Raw genomic sequence first — 20,162 nt, forward strand, 5'->3', positions numbered from 1 at the left:
TGGATGTGCAATTAGGAAGACCTATATTTAGGACTGCCTCTGAACTTGGGGGTTCTGGGCAATTCAATATCTCAGAGCCACAGGCAACTCTTTAGGTGGATTGCATCCTGCCTTAGAGGAAGGCGTTCTCAAACTGAAAGAGTCACAGAATTTTTGGTATAAGGTGGTGATTTAGGATCACTTTCTAGTTGTGTCTTTTCCTAAAAGTGGAATAGTCCATTTCAAGTGTTTCCAAATCCTTTCTGCCTTAGTATTCTAAGAAGCAAGATCACTTATTTATTCTATTTTCTTGGCATATTATACATGTAATGGGAGAAGGGGGTTAAATAGACAAAAAGAACTCCTGCCTACAAAGTCATGCCAATTATTTTATAGAGTTTGTCATAACATATTTTCCTATTCATTGAGATTCCTTTGAGGTGTCTGCATTATCTCAGTAATTCATGTCCGTACCCATTATCACCTCAATCCTGCTCCCATATTTTTGGTAAAAAAGCTAGCAAGTTTAGAAATGTGCAGCCTTTCCCCTAGCAGCCCACTCACCCTGGCTAGTGTAGAGTATACTCAGGAACAATTACCAGGATGGAAACTGCAGGAAGCCGAGGAACAAGCACAGAAGAGATGCGCTGGACCAATAGTGGATCAGCAGACGCCCAGGTTAGCTGCTTTGTAAGCAGGGGGTTTCTACTGTGAAACAGAAACTAGAGGAAAGCATCACCGGGATAACAGGAACAACAGGGGGTCTCTGCAGAAAGGAAGAACATTTACATTTCTCCCTCAGAATCATGAGAAGGGGGTGAAAATGTGACAATGCAAATAATAAAAGGAAATGAGGTACAGTTTTTCATAACCTGCCAATATGGGCTTTCAAGCCCTAAGTACAAGAGGTGAATAGAGACTGTAATCAATCAATCAATAAACATTTATTAAGTGCCTACCATGTGCCAGGCAGTCAGTCATAAGCCAGGAGTGATTCTGTTTCTACTATCTTTTGCTACTTATATTTGATCTTTTACCAAGATCTGTTGATTTTACCTTTGTAACAACTCTTGAAACCATCCCCTTTCTCCTCTGACACTGTACACACACTTATCACCCCATACCTGGACTATTGCTATAGCCTTCTTGGATTGGGGGAGGGTTCTTCCTGCCTCAAGTTTCTCCTTATTGTGATCTATCACCCATTCAGCTGTCAAAGTGATTTTCCAAAATAAAGATCCATTTGTGTCATTCTCCTATGATCAAATACAAAATGCTCTATTTGGCATTCAAAAGCCTGCAAATGTGATAAGAAGATAGCAATTAGTATATAAAGACAGTACTAGGTAACACAGTGGATAAAATACAGGACTTTATATCAGTAAGATCTGAAATCAAATTCTGCTTCAGACACACATTAGCTTAGTAACCTCTGCCAAGTCGCTTCACTTCTCTGAATTTCATTTTCTTCATTCATAAAAGGGGGTCAATAATCTCTCTTTAATTATCCATCTTAAATTAAAGCATCTCCTAGGGTTGTCATGAAGATAAAATGACATAATGCATAAATATTTTGCAGATCTTAAAAGTGCTAAGTAAATTTTTGCTATTATTATTATTAAAAGGATCCTAAGGAGATTTGACCAAAAATCAGGGTTTTGATCCTAGTGCTATGAAAACAGGTCTCCTGGGAAGACAGCTTTTCCAGAGGCACATGGGTAATGTAAGCATCAACAAACATAGACACCAAAGGAAAAAATAATGAAATATATGGAAGAAAAAACAAAACTCCAAATAAGAATAGTTACAGTTCTTGAAAAAGTACAGTGTAGAATGTTACTGTCTGAGTCAGCATTGCTCTAAGAGAAACCTCATGGGGATGATTTCCTTAGCCTCTTACCTGCTGCATTATGGCAACACTATTAAAACCAATATTCCAGAACAACTAAGTTACAGTAGTTGGAATGAGATTGTTTGGTGGGGATTGAGTGAAATAGTTTCTTGGAATAAAATTAAGCTAAATCTTGATGAGATTAAATTACATCTAGGCATGAGGGTCTTTGCTTTTATTTACATATGGATAGTGTTACATGAGGTACCACAAACCTTCATGAAGTCTCTGTAAGAAATGGATCTTGAAGGAAAAATATTTTGGTAATGTGAAAATTGGAACTGACATATATTAAACTGGGTGCCTGGAAAATTATTGAAGGTTTCCTTATTTTGAGGTATAGAGAGTCTATAGCATAATTTCTGTTTTAAGCTAAACAGTGGAAATATCATACCTGTATGGATTTGATGGGAGTCAGAATGCTGGAAAATTGACCTAGATATTCTCATTCTCTTCCTTCCTCTTTCTCTCTTTTTCCCTTCCTCTCTCTGTCTCTCTTTCTCCATCTCTCTCTCTCTCTCTCTCTCTCTCTCTCTCTCTCTCTCTCTCTCTTGCTTTCTTTTCTCTATTTCTGTCTTTCTTTCTCTCTCCTTCTTTCTCCCTCCCCCTTTCTCTCTCCTTCTCCCTCCAACAGATAGCAGTAAATATGGGTCCTAGAGAACAAGAAATGAAACATATCCTTCTTGTAAGAGAAATAAAGGGGACCATGGGGCCAAAATGCTTTCTATATTGACAGTTAGTTATATTATTATTTGTTTTTGTTTGATTGTTGTTCTTTGTTGCAAGGAAAGGCTAAATTCCAGGGGCCTTGGGATAAAAGAGAGGCAGGAAACTATCATACAAAACATACTGTCATACAAAACCAAAAGACATCAACAATTCTTATTTTTAAAGTTAATACACCTATCTATATATATTATAATGTGTTGTGCCATAATGGGTTAAAGCTGGCCTCAAAGAGACTTGGATTCAAATCTCCCATCAGACATATATTGACTATATGACTCTGAGCATGTAATTTAATCTCTTTGCAGAGGTGTCATACTGAATGTGGTTTACTGTAATCTCAGATACAGACAAATCACTTTAAAATGGCACTCACAATTGGATATATAAAATTATCAATATCTCTTATTTTATATAATACCTGCCATTTTGCTAGGCATCATGCTAAGTACTGAATAGAAATTCCTTTTATTATGACAAATGTATCAAGAAACATTTTGATGTCTCTCTCTTCTTTCTATAAATATGTGGCCCTGAGACCACTCATTCGCTGACTCCCCTTTTCTGGTGAGGTTCTGTTGCTAGCTAGCAATAAACGCTCTTAAATTTTCATTGTTTTGGCTGTCCTATATTTTCTCTCGCCTGGGCACTTTATTACTTTACAAATATTATCTTATTTGATCTTTGCAACAGCCCTGGGAAGTTAAATGCTATTATTCCATTTTACAGATAAAGAAACTGAGACAAGAGGTTAAGTGACCTATTCAGGGTCATATTGCTAGTAAGGATGTTTAACTAGATTTTAATTCAAATCTTCCTTATTCCAGGGCCTTCATTTTATCTACTGGGTCATCTAGCTACCTCCCTGAATGAAAGAAGGCACCTGAATTAGTTGGGAGGAATTTCCTCATCTATCAGTTCTCTATATCAATGCAACAATGCAACATCATCAAAGAAAAACCTAAATGAAAATAAGGATATTTGTGTGATTGGATTGATATCAATCAGCCTGGACAGAGATTACTGGTAGATTTACTGAGCTCTAACCCAGTCTTTTCTACTGTGCTCCATTGCCCTTTCAAATCACTGATTTAGATAAAGGAATAATTAGCATGATTATTGAGTTTATGGATGTTGTGAATTGAAAAAAGATTGCAAATATATTAGATAGAAGAATCAGGATCTTGGTAGGTTATGATAAGGGTAATAAAGTGTGAGATTGAAGTATAGGAATAACTGCATCAGCAGGGTACTTTGAAAGCCTCTGCGTACTTTGGACAGCTAACACTTTGCTTTCCTCCTCAGTGCCCTGAAAAGCTAGACTACATATTCCTTCTGGCTTTGTGTTCCCTTCACCCCAACAATGATAAAAACAACAACAAAAACCACAAGAAACTTCACCCCATAAGCAATTATGTTATTCTTACTTGTCTTTAGATGAAGAGAGGTTAGAATAAAGCAAGAGCTCTTCCTGACTCTTTGTTAGCTTTCCACTGATCCTTTTTTTTTTTTTACTCCTATCAAATGTTGTTGGAAACAGGCATCTAGCTGAGTTTCATGTCTTTTGCTGTAGTCCATTCGCCTCAAACTCATCAAGCCTTAATAAAACTGAAGTGTAGATTCTTTGTAGCTCCTTAGTTAATTTGGGACTGGCTTTACTTCAGTTGAGCAAAATAAGGGGAAGCAAAATAACAACACTCTCCCTCCCCCCAACCCAATAGCATTTTTCTCTCTTTTGTTCATTTCTTGTAGGCATGTAATTTGCTGAATGAGAGAATTGGAGACAGAAGGACGCAGGGAAGGAAGGAGGGAGGGAGAGAGGAGAAGCTCAGACTAACAAAAGTCTAAACAATTTATAAAGATGCCCAGGCTTTAAAAGAATGAATATGCTGCACCATTTTTTTCCTCTCATCAAGAGCTTGCCTAAAGCTTTGTAATCTATCTGAGCCTAACCATAGACTCAGGGCCCCACTGACAGGAATTTCAGAAAAATAGAATGTGAATCAGCAGTAGCCCACTTTTATAAAGTTTTCCTTTGAGATGTAGTCTACACATCATTTTAATGAGGAATATTTTATTCTCAAAGACAATCCACTCCCCTCCCCAATCTAATTTCTTCATTAAGCCTTTATTTTCATTTATAGCACCCTATAATTTGAGCTAACTTTGACTATTTTTTTATGATTGATTTTAAAAAAAAAAAAAACTTCTCTTTTGAATGTAATCAACAGGTACTTATTGGAATATGTTGAACTAGAATATGAATTCTTTTATCATCTTATCAATGATTCCATCCTGACTGTGCTCAGATATTGCCATCTTCCCTTATGAAGGCTGGCTTGAGCTGGCAGATAATTTTATCTTTCTCTGTTTAGAAGTTCAATGAGTGTGTTGATGAATAGCTAAGCTGGAGGCAATAGCAATAAAGATTTAGGTACATGAAAGGACAAGGCAGAAGGAGCTTTATTAGATGGGAAATTTTTCAGGATGACTTTGGAAGAAGCTATGTTTTTAAAAAAAGATTCTACCATTTGAAAGGAGAATACACTTTTTTTTTTTTTTTTTTAAATACACCGACTCTTAGGTGTTGGTGATCCATTCCTCACTGAAATCATTAGCTGAGTAAATTCTAAGGCAATGTCCCTCCTGCCGGCCCTCCCCCAATCCCACAACCACACTAAAACTTTTTGCTTTTTTGATGTGTGATTTTTAGAAGAAGATGCTGCTTTGCTTTGTAAAATGACTCCAGCAAAATGTTTTCCTTTATTTGGAAAGGAATTCTGTTATGTTAGCAAAGACAGAAAAAATGCATACATAATAAGCTGTGAAAGAAAACTTGAAAATGAAAAGTCCCTTAGGCCTTTGTCAGAAACTATTGTAGATGAGTTAAAGCATGATATTTCAGGAGAGGATTAAAAATAAACTTGTTAATCCTGTAAAATATACCTTCTTTTGTAATTCTTTATACTTGTCAGAGCTAAAGACTTCTTGGGGTTAATGTACATAAACAGGGAACAGCTACAAGAACATTCATTAATGTTTTGCTTATAGTTCTTTTGTGAAGAACAGCCATTGGTTAATTCAAATTTGACCTAGTTATTGCTATTTCCCAGAACTGTTTTTAGTTTTTAGATTTTTTTTTTGTTTTTTGTTTTTTTGTTTCTTTTTTAAAGTGAGTGGGCTTTATTTAAGGAATGCATGATTAGGAGAGAAAGAAAGCCAAATATTAGCCTTAGTAGAAGTCAGATTCAGCTTAGGGCTCCATATTGATGTTTCTCCTCCTCCTCCTCCTCCTCCTTCTCCCCTTCCTCCTCTTCCTTCTTCTCCAAATAATGAGAATGGATAAAAAATGAGACAGGGCAAATCATAGAAGGAAATGGGGCATAGTGTTCCATAACTTAACGGCATGGGTTTTCAATCTTTAAATACAAGTGATAACTAGGAATAAATATAATCAATTAATAAACATTTATTAAATGTCTGCTATGTTCCAGGCACAGGAATCATCCTGAACTCCTCAATATCTCTCACCTCCTATACCCAATCTGTTGCCCAAACCTGATGATTTCACTTTTGTAATATCCTTCGAATACATCCTTTTCTTCCCTCTGATTCGGCTACCATTTTGGTGCAAGCCCTCATCACTTCACACCTGGATTCCTGTAGTAATCTGCTGATGGGTCTGCCTGCCTGAAGTCTCTCCCCACTCTAATCTAGCCTCCATTCAGTTGTTAAAGTGATCTTAAAGAGTAGAAAGAATCCTTACCTTGTCACTCTTTCTATTGAATAAACTTCAGTGACTCCCTATTGCCTCCAGGATCAAATACAATTTGCTCAGTTTGATATTCAAAGTCCTCTAAATCTAGGACCCTCCTACTTTTCCAGATTTCTTACATCTTACATCTCACCATATACTCTTCAATTAAGTGATATTAGCCTTCTGACTGTTTCATGAACAAGACAGTCTCTCACCTCAGGTATTTTCTCAGACTGTATTCCATGCTTAAAAAGTTCTTCCTCCTCTGCTCCTTCTACAGATTTCCTTGGTTTCCTTTAAATTTTGACTAAAATCACATTCTACAGGAAGCCTGTCTTAATTCCTATTAATTCTAATGTTTTCTCTCTATTAATTATTTCCTGCTTGTCCTTGAATTGATATGTGATTTATAAAATTATGGAATAATGAAATGGGAGTAGACATGTCTGATTCTTTGGGTGCTTGCTTTTAGAAATACAATACAATGATAAAAAAGACTCAGGTGTGTATGAAGTAAATTGGTTTATTTATATTCTGGTGAGAACTAGGCAAGAGTATTCCCTGGACAGATCCATTCTTATAGGTACAGGAATGAGCCTTTTATTTCTTATCCTGAGGTACAAGGTCTCTCCCTCATCACCCCATTACCTGGGGATGAAGAAGTTAACAAACTTCCTGGTCACTCTATGGCATGTTTCCCTTTGAAATGTTCCCTCTCCCTTATCATGCAATCCATGTTCAAAAATGGCAGAAAACTCCTCCTTTGGGGAGAAGTTAATATTAATTAACTCATTAAACATGTTCACTCAGAGCTTGCAGTTACTTTTTTAATATTTCCTTTTTTTCTTTTTTTAATTAAAGCTTTTTATTTATAAAGCATGTGCATGCTTTGCAAAACCTTTTGTTCCAAATTTGTATAATTCTTTTCCTTCCCCCCACCCTCTCCCCTAGCTGGCAGGTAGTCTGATACATGTTAAATATGTTGAATACGTTACATCTAATATATGTATACATATTTATACAATTATCTTGTTGCACAAGAAATATCAGATCAAGAAGGAAGAAAAAGAAAAACCGAGAAAGAAAACAAAATGCAAGCAAATAACGAAGTGTTGTGATCCACATTCGGTTTCCAGAGTCCTCTCTCTGAGTGTAGATGGCTCTCTTCGTCACTGAACAAGGGGAACTGGCCTGAATCATCTCATTGTTGAAGAGAGCCACATCTGTCAGAATTGATCATCATCTTACCTTGTTGCCATGTACAGTGATTTCCTGGTTCTGCTCATTTCCCTTAGCATCAGTTCATGTAAGTCTCTCCAGGCCTCACTGAAATCTTCTTGCTGGTTGTTACTTACATAACAATAATATTACATAACATTCATATTCCATAACTTATTCAGCCATTCTCCAATTGATGGGCATCCATTCATTTTCCAGTTTCTGGCCACTACAAAAAGGCCACAAACATTTTTGCACATGCGGGGCCCTTTCCCTCCTTTAAGATCTCTTTGAGATATAATCCCAGTAGAAACACATGCAGTTACTTTTTACCTACTTCTTGTTTTTGATTAATTTTTTTTAATCACTTTATCAGTTTAGTGGTGCAATATCTTGTTTATACAAATAACTTGGTCAGCTGATGTGACCTTTCTCTAAGTCTTGTTCCCTATATGGAAATACATTTCTATAGGTTGCTTACATTGCTGAGAAAGACCACAATTGGCAGTGGGAAATTGAACAACAATAATACTTTAATAACTAGAGATGGTACAGAGACAAGCTGCTAAAGGGGATCTAGAATGGCTTGGGAACAAGATAGAATAGTAAAGTAAGGCAGGGAATGAGGAAAAAGATGGCAAAGAGAAGAGGCACAAAGTAACACTCATGTAACCATGGATTAGAGTTGAGAGCGCTGGGAAGCGCTGGATCCCTAGAAATGGCAGAGGGTTTGTGAGGAGGGGACAGGACTTTGAAGTTTCATTTTTATTGCTTTTTTGGAAGAGGGTAGGGCGAAAACAGATCCTATAGATAAGTTATTGGTAAAGCTTTAAAATTTTCATGTCAACCATCTTTCTGATGGTTCTGTTGATCTGGAATTGTGGAAGTGTGGAATTTGTCAGCATTTACATATTATAACATCAGAAAACTTGATAGTCATGCTTAGGTATCTTACCCTTATTCAGCACTTATTACTGGGATGTGACTTCTGGTTAATACTTGATACAATTTGTAAATTATGTTCCTTTGTTCTTTGGGGCAGTTTGTACCTGACGTTCAGCTTCTCCTTTGCAATCTTATTTCCAGTTATTGACTTTAAGCTTCCCCTTTGCCATCTTATTTCCAGTTATTGCCTCTTTTTTGTGGCTATTTATAAACTTACTGTACTGATTAGAAAAGAAAGGATTGTCAGGGGAACAGAACAAGTTATATTTTAAACACAATCCTATATGTATAGTTTGCTTTGTATATATTTATTTGCATGTTTTCTCCTGATTAGATTATAAATTCTTTGAGAGCAGAGACTGTGTTTTGCCTCTTTTTTTTTTTAAAGTATTTTTGTTGCTTAGTACAGTGGCATGTAATAAGTACCTAATGAATGTTTATTGATTGATTGATTGATTAATTGCTATAGGGCCAGATTACTGCATTCCACCAGTTTAGGCAGTTGAATTCAGGAAGAAAAAAAGAGAGCCCTCCCCTGTCCTTGGATATCCTGGTCACTGTCCACAGAAGGTTCAAGATTCTGAAGTTTCTGTCCACCTCATTCTCATATCTCTCTCCCTTCCTATTTATGGAGATGAAGGGGAAGTGGAGAACAGCTAACCCTTTTTTGCCTCAGTTCAAAAAAGCCCCAGTTGTAATTTGAAGAAAAAAACTTTCCCCTTGAAGACAAAAGAAAGGTGATGAATACAGATGCTGAAAAATTTGAAGGACAGAGAAGAGGAGCATAGGGTAGTCATAGATTTAAGGAGAGTAGAAAAGGTTGGCACAGTTGTGATTCAACAAGGATAGTGTCAAAATATTATGAAAAAGGGTCCAAACTGATGTTAGACAGAATGTATTTTTAATACAATAATCCAAGGAAACTAAAATTTAAACAAAGATTATTTTAGTTTATAAACAAATAGCCTAATTAGAAAACATAACTAATTTACATGGTCCCAATTAAGAAATATGTTGGGTTGCCCATTTGTAGATGTTAGCCTAAGTTCTGTTTTTTTTTCCCCCTTTCTGGCAACATAGGCATATCTGGCCATGAAACTGTATTTACAGCCAAGCTAAATGGTTTCCTGGAGAGTTAAATTTTATTCAATAGTAATTGTCTTTGAATTACAAAAATTCCTATCCTGAGTTCCAGTAAATGTCAGTGGAGAAGGTAATGGACCATACAATACAATTCTTTACATGGAAAAAGTAAGCAAACCATCAAGGAAGTTGTCTTGACTTTAGTGAGTTTTAGTCTATATTGGACGGTTGCCTTTATTCCCAAGGTGTTATGGCATGCCAAGGATTTTTTAGATGGTAGATTTTCTGGACTTGAATAGCATAAAAACTCTTCCTTAAAATTTCACAAATTAAAGTGAACTTGGCTTTCTCCACTGTATCATATTGTGAATTGGCTAATATTTTTGTGGGGATTTAGATAAAATAAATCTAGATTTGATAATTTATCCTTTACTATATGGTATAATCCTTTTCTGTCTCATTAACTTAACTGGTTAGACCATAGAAATTAAAAAAGCCTAACATCTAGATTTGATATTGGTCTAAACCCATGATTTCTACTGTGTAGGGAATTCCCTGGTATAAAAACTTCTTCCACTAATATTAATAATGCTCTCTGAGGGCATTCAGGGATTAAGTGATTTGCTCATGGTTATATGGTGAGTACCAAGAATAGGATTGGAATCCAGATCTTCTTGATTCTCAGCTCAGCCCTCTTTCTATTTTATTACATCATACTATCCTTTGAGTTAGCTGACATTTATATAGTGCTATAAGATTTATGAAGCACTTGATATATTTTTTCTCATTTAAACTTTACAATAACTATCAGATAAGCAGTATAGGTATTATTATTTTTATTATTATTGCTATCCCTATAAGGAATAGGGTATTCAGACTTGTTATTTTATCAGTGTGGTGAACTCTCAGTGTAAAAACTTTCCCCATCAAGGCAATTCATCTACAACCTACAGCCTTAGAAATAAACCCTTTAATTCTAGAAGTCTCAGTTCTGGATGATTATTGCATTCCTTCCTCAATCTCTTTCCTTGTTCCCTAGGCTACTTAGACAAAATTTTCTGTCAAGCCCAAACAGAATTGTGCCTGGTATGACCTGCCTATAGCAATATGAATCTGTAGATAAAGTTAGAGTGAGCAGTGTCAATGTACAACATGGTAGAAATATCATCACTGAAAATAATCCATTGATGGGGAAAGAAGTAGGTATGGGATAGGTATCCCTCTCCTCTTCATGAAAAAGCCTATACCTTTGCAAATCCCTTTTTCTTTTAGATAAGTCAAGTTAGAAATTGTATCTTAGGTGGAGAATTTTGAAAAAAATCAATAATGTAATAGACTTGGGTCTTCTCACAAAACAAAATAAACAAAAGCATGAGAGTTGCTTCTAGAACAGCTAGATCAAAATGACTGGCTCCAAAGTAGCATATTGTTAAGCGTTATGACTTGAACCCAAGTCTCTTTCTCACTCTAAATCTAATATTCTATTCATAATTCCATGTACCTACTAGTAATATAGTTTCATTTCTATGGTCATAAGTTGCATCCACAGTTCTAGCTTTAATGTAGCCAGTCATCTCAGAAATGTCAGTGCCCTTGGATGTTAGGGAAGCCAGACTTCAGATTGAAGAAAATTAGTCACTGGTCAAACGAATCAGAAGAAATGCAGGGAAAGTGCTATTCTGTGGCTGTGGTAAAGTTCAACATCTTGGTAAATGAAGGGCACTCCACTTATATCCCATTGTGTATTTCTAAGGAAAGCAAAGTTCCAGGGTGACATCCTTCTATGGATGAAAAATAACTATAGCTTCAGAGGAGGATGAGCATCAGGAACTTGTGATTCCATCTAAAAGCTTTGGACTTCTTTAGGAGAGTATGAAATTGAGTTAGTTCAGAAGCAAATACACTGTGCCAGATGTGTATTCACTCCCTTTTTATTACCAAGGGCGTAACATTGACTTCCTTCTATTTAGTCCATGCTGCAAATATAAAAGTCAGCTCACCAGTAAATTTTTACAGCAACATTACAAAGCACCTTTTCTGGATGGCTTCATTTAGGGAAGACATTCGCAAATCTGGTAACCAGGCCACCTTCTGTTTAAATAAGAAACAATTTTGCTTATGCACTATCTTTCTCTAAGGAGTGTAAAATGCTTTATATTCTCTCACTGATCCTAAAACTTTTATCAAGATGTGTGCCAGGCAATGTAAGATCATAAAATCTTAAACCTGCAAGGGATTTTAAAGGTCATTTAGTCTAACCCTTGTCCACATCACAAATCCCATCTCCAACATCCATAATGAGCTTTTATCCATCTTCTTGTTCACTGCTTCCTCAGGCTGCCCATTCACATTGGTGCAGTTGATATTGTTACAAAGTCTTTATAGGTGAAAAGAATGCTAAGAATTGCTTACAGTTCTTATAGTTTAATCTTATTTTACAATTAAGGGAACTAATGCCTGATGATGTCTTAATTGCCAATCTAACAGTCATTTCTTAAGCTGTATCCTTCCTGACCTCACTGAAGCTTTTGAAACTGTTACACACATTGTTCTCCTGAATAATTTCTTCTCTTTAGGTTTTCCTGGCACTTCCCCTCCCTGGTTCTCTTTCTATTTATTTGATCATTTTTCTCAATCTTCTTTGTGGTGTCTTCAGCTAGGTCATGCCCATCTATCAGGGGAGTCTTTCAATAGTCTGTAGTGGACCATCTTCTGTTTTTCTTCTATACTATCTTAGTGATTTCAACAACTTCCATGGGTGCAACTTTCATTTCTATGCAGATAATTCCTAGATCTATATATCTAGTTCTAGTTTTCCTCCTGATCTCCAGTCCTGTATCATGAACTGTCTTTTTGACATCTTGAATTAGATATCCCACAGACTTTTCAAACTTCACATGTCATTATCTTTTCTCCAAACCCTCCACTTTTGCCAAATCCTGGGCATTCTTCCAGTCCTGTAGGCTCACAATCTTTGTATCATTCTCAACACCTTATTCACACTCACCCTACATATCTAATCTAGTGTCAAATGTTGTCACTTTTACCTTAATATCTCTTGTATTTTGTATCCCCTCACACAACTATAACCTTTGTTCAAGTTTTCAGGACCTCTTATCCAGACTATTGCAATAGATTTCTTAATGATTTTCATTCTTCATCTCTTCCCCACTCTGATTCATCTTCCACTTACCTGTCAAATTCTCCTAAATTGCAGGTATGACCATGTTATTCTCCATCCTTCCTCACTTTCTTCTCCAATAAACTTCAGGATAACATCCTCTGCTTGGCATTTAAAGGTCTTCCCAGTCTGACTCCTTCTGACCTTTTCAGTCCTCAGTCTTTCATATATTCCATGAACACCATGATTCAGTTACATTTGCCTCCTTGCTGTTCTACACTCAGTATTCCTCCTCACTCTCTGCCTTTTCTTTGACTGTCCCTACAAGCTTGGACTACTCACTCCTAGCTTCCTTAGCTTCCCCAAAGATCCTGCTCAAATCCCACTTTGTCTAAAAGGCCTTTTCCTGCTTCCCTCTCTCCTTTCACACATCTTTCTTTCTCAGATTATCTTTCATATTCACTGTATATATCTTGTATGTACAGAGATATTTTAATATTGTCTTCCCTATTTGAATGTGAATTCCTTGAGGGAGAATCATGTTTGTGTTTTTATTTATATCCCCATATAATATATTAAATATAATATATTATATTGATATAATATATTATATCAATATAATATATTATATTGTTAGATTGGCAATATATAATAAATTCTTTTTTTATTTAATAACTTTTTATTGATAGAACCCATGCCAGGGTAATTTTTTACAACATTATCCCTTGCACTCACTTCTGTTCCGATTTTTTCCCTCCCTCCCTCCACCCCCTCCCCCAGATGGCAAGCAGTCCTATACATGTTAAATAGGTTACAGTAGATCTTGGATACAATATATGTGTGCAGAACCGAACAGTTCTCTTGTTGCTCAGGGAGAATTGGATTCAGAAGGTATAAATAACCCGGGAAGAAAAACAAAAATGCAAACAGTTTACATTCATTTCCCAGTGTTCTTTCTTTGGTTGTAGCTGCTTCTGTCCATCATTGATCAATTGAAACTGAGTTAGATATCTTTGTCAAAGAAATCCACTTCCATCAGAATACATCCTCATACAGTATCATTGTTAAAGTATATAATGATCTCCTGGTTCTGCTCATTTCACTTAGCATCAATTCATGTAAGTCTTGCCAATCTTTTCTGTATTCATCCTGCCGGTCATTTCTTACAGAACAATAATATTCCATAATATTCATATACCACAATTTACCCAACTACTCTCCAATTGATGGGCATCCATTCCTTTTCCAGCTTTTAGCCACTACAGACAGGGCTGCCACAAACATTTTGGCACATACAAGTCCCTTTCTCTTCTTTAGTATCTCTTTGGGGTATAAGCCCAGTAGAAACACTGCTGGATCAAAGGGTATGCACAGTTATAATAAATTCTTAATAAATGCTTGCAAATTTACAAACAGAGAGACAAGTAACGTGCTTAAACTTCCACATAAGATAGTGACAGTCAGGATTCAGACCAAGATTTCTTAACTCTTAGTCCAATGATCTTTCCTTAGTCCCACACCATTTTCTTTCCAATTCCCTAAAATCTTCCACAAAACAGTATATTCATGCTGAAGAAAACTGATTTATTTCTCTCTCACCCACCCCTTTTCCCATCCCACTGCCTCCTGTTCCACAGTTCCTTATAATTTTATTCCCCTTCACACCAGAGCTGGAGCCAGAGGGAAGAACTTCATGTGAAGTTCTTGCTTTTGATTAGCTGTGGAACAAAAAGAACAGAGGGCAAGTTAAGGAACTATAGTTTTCCAGGAAAAAGATCCTTTTTGACCTTGTCAGTTTTAAATTTATTTAAAAAATTTCTTAATTCAGAGAAGTCATTTTGATAGACTTGTAGATTTGCATTGAAGTGGAAATTTCCTCAGCAATCCATGTGCTCATTAAATACTCTGTGATCCCCCCTCATTGTTAACTGATTGGAATCATGTCTATTTTATTGAATGAAATTCAGTTTAATGTAGTGCTCTGTTGGTCACTTGCTAAAAAGTTGCAAGAATTTCTGTCTGAAAAGGAATTTCTTCCTTACGTAATGCTCATAACAGGTTGGAAATAGGATGTGGGATTGATAACAACAACAAAAACATTCTCATTGATGACAATAATTTTTATTTTGCTGCCATGTTAGCAACAGTTGCAATTTCTTGGTGTCTCCCAAAATTATTATTACAACAGATAGATGACCATTTCCATGAAATAGATGGGGCTTTGGCACGAAAGATGGAGAAATTGCCTTCCTTCAGTCAATACTATGAAAACTGTCAGAGAAGATTGACCAGTTAGAGAAGAACCTGGAACTCCAGTTGAGTCTGCTGGATGAGAACCAGAGCAAACTGAGTGAAGAGCACATGAAGTTCCAATGAGATGCTTTCTTGATGAATGATCATCTTTCTCATATCCTGCCCACTTAAATATGTCAGTCCTATGATCTTATGACCCCCAACAGATCTTCAAGTGCAAAGGGACCTTTGTGGACCACTAGGATACTTTATAGTATCTCTGTGCTTAACTCCAAGGAAAAAAAATCTGCTTTTAAGTGGTTTGTCAGACAAAACCATTAAGGCATGAGAAACTTCCAAATGTCAGAATTGCGTTTGGATTCTGTATCCAAGGTGCAAATGGATTTGTGCCATCATTGTCTGGGACATACAGGCCCTCCAAAAGATCAGCAGCCTCAGAGCTCATGCAATTCTGTTTGCACTTTGGTTTCCTCACATGCTCTTCAGTGTTAAAGCCTCAAAGCCATCAATGTTTGGGACATTGTGGGCACATAGCTGAAGTTCAAGAAGGAGCTCACAAATCTTAATCGCTAGACACAGATCCTGAGGGCCTCCCAGAACTACTGGCACAGTGGCTCCTAGCAGACAATCAAGATCTGGGATATCTGAAACCTCAAGTATATTCCCATGCTACAGATATTGGGGGAGAGGGCAATTTCTGCTCCATCTCAGTGACAAATTATCATATTGTTTGCCAGAACTGTGAGAATCTCATCTGCATTTGGAATATTAAATTTGAGTAGGAGGTGTGAACATTAACCGATCATGTGGGATCAATATGTCCTGGCAATCATCTCAACCCCTAACCAGACCAAAATGTTCAGTGCTTTCTGTGATTGGTCTCTCAGAGTCTGGAATTTGGACAGCATAATCTGAATACTTGCTCTCTTTCAATGCCAGGGCAGTGTCATTATGCTGACTATCTCCTGGGTCAACTTTTCTCTGGAACTGCAGATGGCATTGTCAAGTTTTAGAAGTATTAACAGGAGAATTCAGGCCAGTTCTCCCCCTGGGAACCACCAGGTCCTTGCCCTGTGTTTTGCCATCCCAAGGCCAGAGCCTTGATGCTCCTGGACTTTTGCCCCCAAACTGCTGCTCCAGGTACTGGGCACCCTGTTGGGTAGTGCAGGCAGCCTTTCTGCTCTGCCCACTTTATCCTAATCACAGGATGGAACATAAAATAGACGCATGATGAACTCTTCCATAAAACATATACTCATGCATGTGTTTATGATAGACCTACCGCTCCAGCCAGCTTCTCAGTGCCTTTGTCAGAATAGCATAGTGGGGTGGAATTGAGAATGGGTAACCCCAGCCTAGAGACCCAATCACTGCTAGAGAAAAGGGATCCACTCCCTTCCCTTTGTAGATGGTGGTTAATATTCCCCTTGCATGTGGGGCCTGCTAGTTGGGCCATACACACAAATATACTCCTTTTCTATTGCCCATTGTATTGTCAAGACACTATCAAGCTATTATTGTATGGTGGAATTTGGGGATATTTACCAGGGTAATTATCAGGTATAAAGCTCAAGGCCCATACCATTCATATTCCCCACTTAATGGAGAATTTCATCAGGCAAGGGATTAGTCCTGGATATATTTTTACTCAAATTTTTAAGTTTTTAGACTGTATATAGATTTGATTATTTCCTCAGTGATAATAAAATCTAAATGGAGAAAAAAATTATAAGCATTGTATATACAACCTCCTAATTATGACTTGCAATAAACATTTAGCATCATTTCTGGCATATAGTAGACACTTAATAAATGCTTATTTCCTTCCCTTAATTTTTTAATACAACTTGACAATTTCTAAGTAACTTGGCTCTACAATTACTTATTTATTTTATTTTTGTGGCTTCACTATAGTCAACAAATTAACAAGCATTTTGTTGTTACTGTTCAGTCGTGTCTACCTCTTTAACACCTCATTTGAGGTTTTCTTGGCAAAGATACTACAGTGATGTGTCATTTCCTCCTCTAGTTCTTTTTTTTTTTTTTTTGCTGAGGCAATTGGGGTGAAGTGACTTGCCCAAGGTCACACAGTCAGGAAATGTTAAATGCCTGAGACCAGATTTGAACTCAGGTCCTCCTGACTTTAGGGCTGGTGCTCTATCCACTGTACCACCTAGCTGCCCCTTGTGTTTCATTTTACAGGTGAATAAACTGAAGCCAACAAGGGTAAGTGACTTGTCTATGGTCCTACAGCTAGTAAGTTTATGAGAAGGATTTGAACTCAGGAAGAATAATCTTCCTGACTCCAAGCACAGTATTCTATTCACTGAGATACCTAACTATCTTGAAAGAGGTGTTTATTAAGTATCAAGTACTATATTAGGCAATGAGAATACAAATGACAAAGCAGGACACAATCATTGGTAAATAAATGCAGGATATATACAAAGTAAATACCAAAATTTCATAGACGAAGAATATTAAAATTCTATCAGAATTGTGCACATCCATAAGTCTTTTTGAACCTACTCTATTGATTAGTCATTGAGACCTCTCCTGATTCCCACAATGGTTAAGTGCCTTCTGTCTCAAACTATCTTTTAAAAAGCTTCTTTGTATTTATTCTCTTTGTAGTTATTCCATATAAACTTATGTTTCTTTTTCTCTATTATACTATAAGTTTCTAGCCCTGTATTATAAAGATAATACATTGTGGCAAGGCTGGATTTATACCAGGAATACAGGCTAGTTGTGAACCCCTCCAATATTACCAAGAAAACCCTAAATAAGATTATGAAGAGTAGACATAACTGAAATGATTTGAACTACAACAACAAATATGTTAACATATACATATATGTGTATGTATATTGATTAACTAGTTCTATGTGTTGTCCATTCAACTGAATATCATAATCTGGACCTAGATAGTAGATAGAACATAATAGACAATAAACAAATGCTTGCTGATTGATTGCACAATAAATAATCTTTATCCATTTTGTTTTTCCAATATAGATAGTTAAGGTTAAGGCTCTTGAGAAATTATAGATTTTATTTAAAAGTCTTTGCTATATTCAGGGGTTTCATACAATAAGAGTTATTTGCAAATGGCAGCACTTGTAGGGCCTCAAACTCTCTATATGATCTCCTTTTTATTTGGACTTTTTGTTAGACATTCTCTGTGATAGTGCAAACATTTTTGGCAAGGAAATGTCTCCCTGTTTTATACATCTTGAATCATATTAATAATCAGAGAGTTGTCAAACAAAGTTATATTCATTGTTGCCCCTTTCAAGGAATCTTGCATGATTTTATCATATGCATTGGAGTTTCTGCAAGGTGGTGTTTTGCTCTGTCAATTCAAATTCTTTTTTATAGTCAGCAAACAATAAGCACATTGAGATCTTGTACTTACTATACCTTTCAACCAGTTATTTGATTGTAAAGATGTAGTCAGCTGTGGAATATCATTTGCAAAAGCCTGACAGTTCTTTTCTCATATCTTTTTCAAAGATGCCTTCAATGAACATAGAGATTATTCACATACAGATTTTGTACAGATGAGAGAGTAGGCATGTTGGTGAGTAGTTCCTGATATATTGTTGATTTTTTTGTCTTAGATTTCCTCTGAAATAAACTGGCAAAGTTTCCTAAGTAAAGAAACCAACCTTTATTAAAGAAATAAAGATGGTGGTCTTCAGTCCGTCCAGTATGATCTGAGACAATGAAATACAAAATTCACATTTATTTATATATTACTTGTTCATGTATGGCTCTGTGCAAGTTATAGTATCCTAATAAACCCTGTTTCAGAGGTCTTGTCTCAATAAGTCCTTTACATTTCAGACAGCTTTCATCATTTTAATATAAAGATTAATATACATATATGATTATTATGGTCACATACTTAAGATACACACTTTATAATGATTATAGTCATACTCCTAAGGTTAACTAACACAGGTGTTCTTATGGTGGTACATGATAGTTTCAATAATATGATTTTCACGAGGGGCTATACTATAAATTACACAATTACTTCTTAATCTATTGAAATAATTGTAGCTGATAAATGACCATCAAAGCAATACAAAGCAAAGTACTGAAGGTATTGATTATTGATCTTTCCTATTACTCTCCTAAGTATTAGATATACTTTTAACTTTCAACCTGAATCAGTTCAGAAATATTTATCACTCATATTTTTGAAATAAAGTTTTAATATTTTTTAATTTTTATCTTATGATTGTTTTCTGATATTCCACACCACAAAGAATTTTCCCTTGCAACTAAGAAAAACCTCAACCAACAATAGCAGCAGCATCTGAAAATGTTTGAAATATTTCTCTTCTTCTTTGTTTTTCTTCCTCCTCCCTCCCTCTTGCCCCCCATAACCAGAAGAAGGTTGCACATTCTATCAATTGTTTTCTGGAACTTAAACTGATCATTACCTTTAACCTGTATTCCTTTTGCTTCCAAAATGTAGTCAGTGTAGTTATTGTTTTTCTGCTTCTATTTTCTTTCTCTGCACGAGTTCATACAATCTTCCAAATTTTCTAATACTTTTAATCAAATAGAGAATTGGGACATGGAAACTCCAGAATTCAATGGAATTTAAACCAAGGTCTTCAGATTCAGAATCAGCAGTTTAATTTTTCTTCTGTACCATGCTGATTTATTGCTCTCATTTTATAAATAAAAAGATCATGGTCCAAAAGTATGAAATTCTTGCCTAGTGTCATACAGCAAGTTAGTGGGAGAGCTGGGGCTTCTGCTTCATCTCTTGAGTGCCAAGTCTGCTCTTGTTCTACCATGTCTTGGGATCCTCTGAATGGACACAGTAGTATCAGAATTTAGTCAAGGGGGGGTGAGGGATGCCTCAGTTTTGTGTATGAACCATTTTGTTTCTCTTTGGAAACCACTGCTTTTGGAAACAACCATTTTCATCATTCTGGCTATGACTCCAGACAGATGAAATCTGTCAGGATCTTTAGGCTGCCATTCAGGGATAAGCTCCAGACATCGGAATTTCTAGACTGCTCAAAGGCATGTCATCTGCATAGATAAACAGGCACACCTGCTAAGCTGGGATAGCCTTTAAATAGATGTTAAACAAGATCTCTGTGATATGTTTTCAATATAATGTCAGTTTTGACTACAGGAACTCACCAGTTTGCTTGGAGAAT

The 20,162-nt window shown here is 36.3% G+C and overlaps 1 pseudogene; it reads left to right on the top strand.

Annotated features, from left to right (window-relative positions):
- Positions 1-511: 511 nt before the first annotated feature.
- On the top strand, positions 512-15,888 carry LOC100926358 (annotated as a pseudogene).
- Positions 15,889-20,162: the final 4,274 nt, after the last annotated feature.

The sequence above is a fragment of the Sarcophilus harrisii genome, chromosome 1, assembly GCF_902635505.1.
Source record: "Sarcophilus harrisii chromosome 1, mSarHar1.11, whole genome shotgun sequence".
NCBI lineage: Eukaryota > Metazoa > Chordata > Mammalia > Dasyuromorphia > Dasyuridae > Sarcophilus > Sarcophilus harrisii.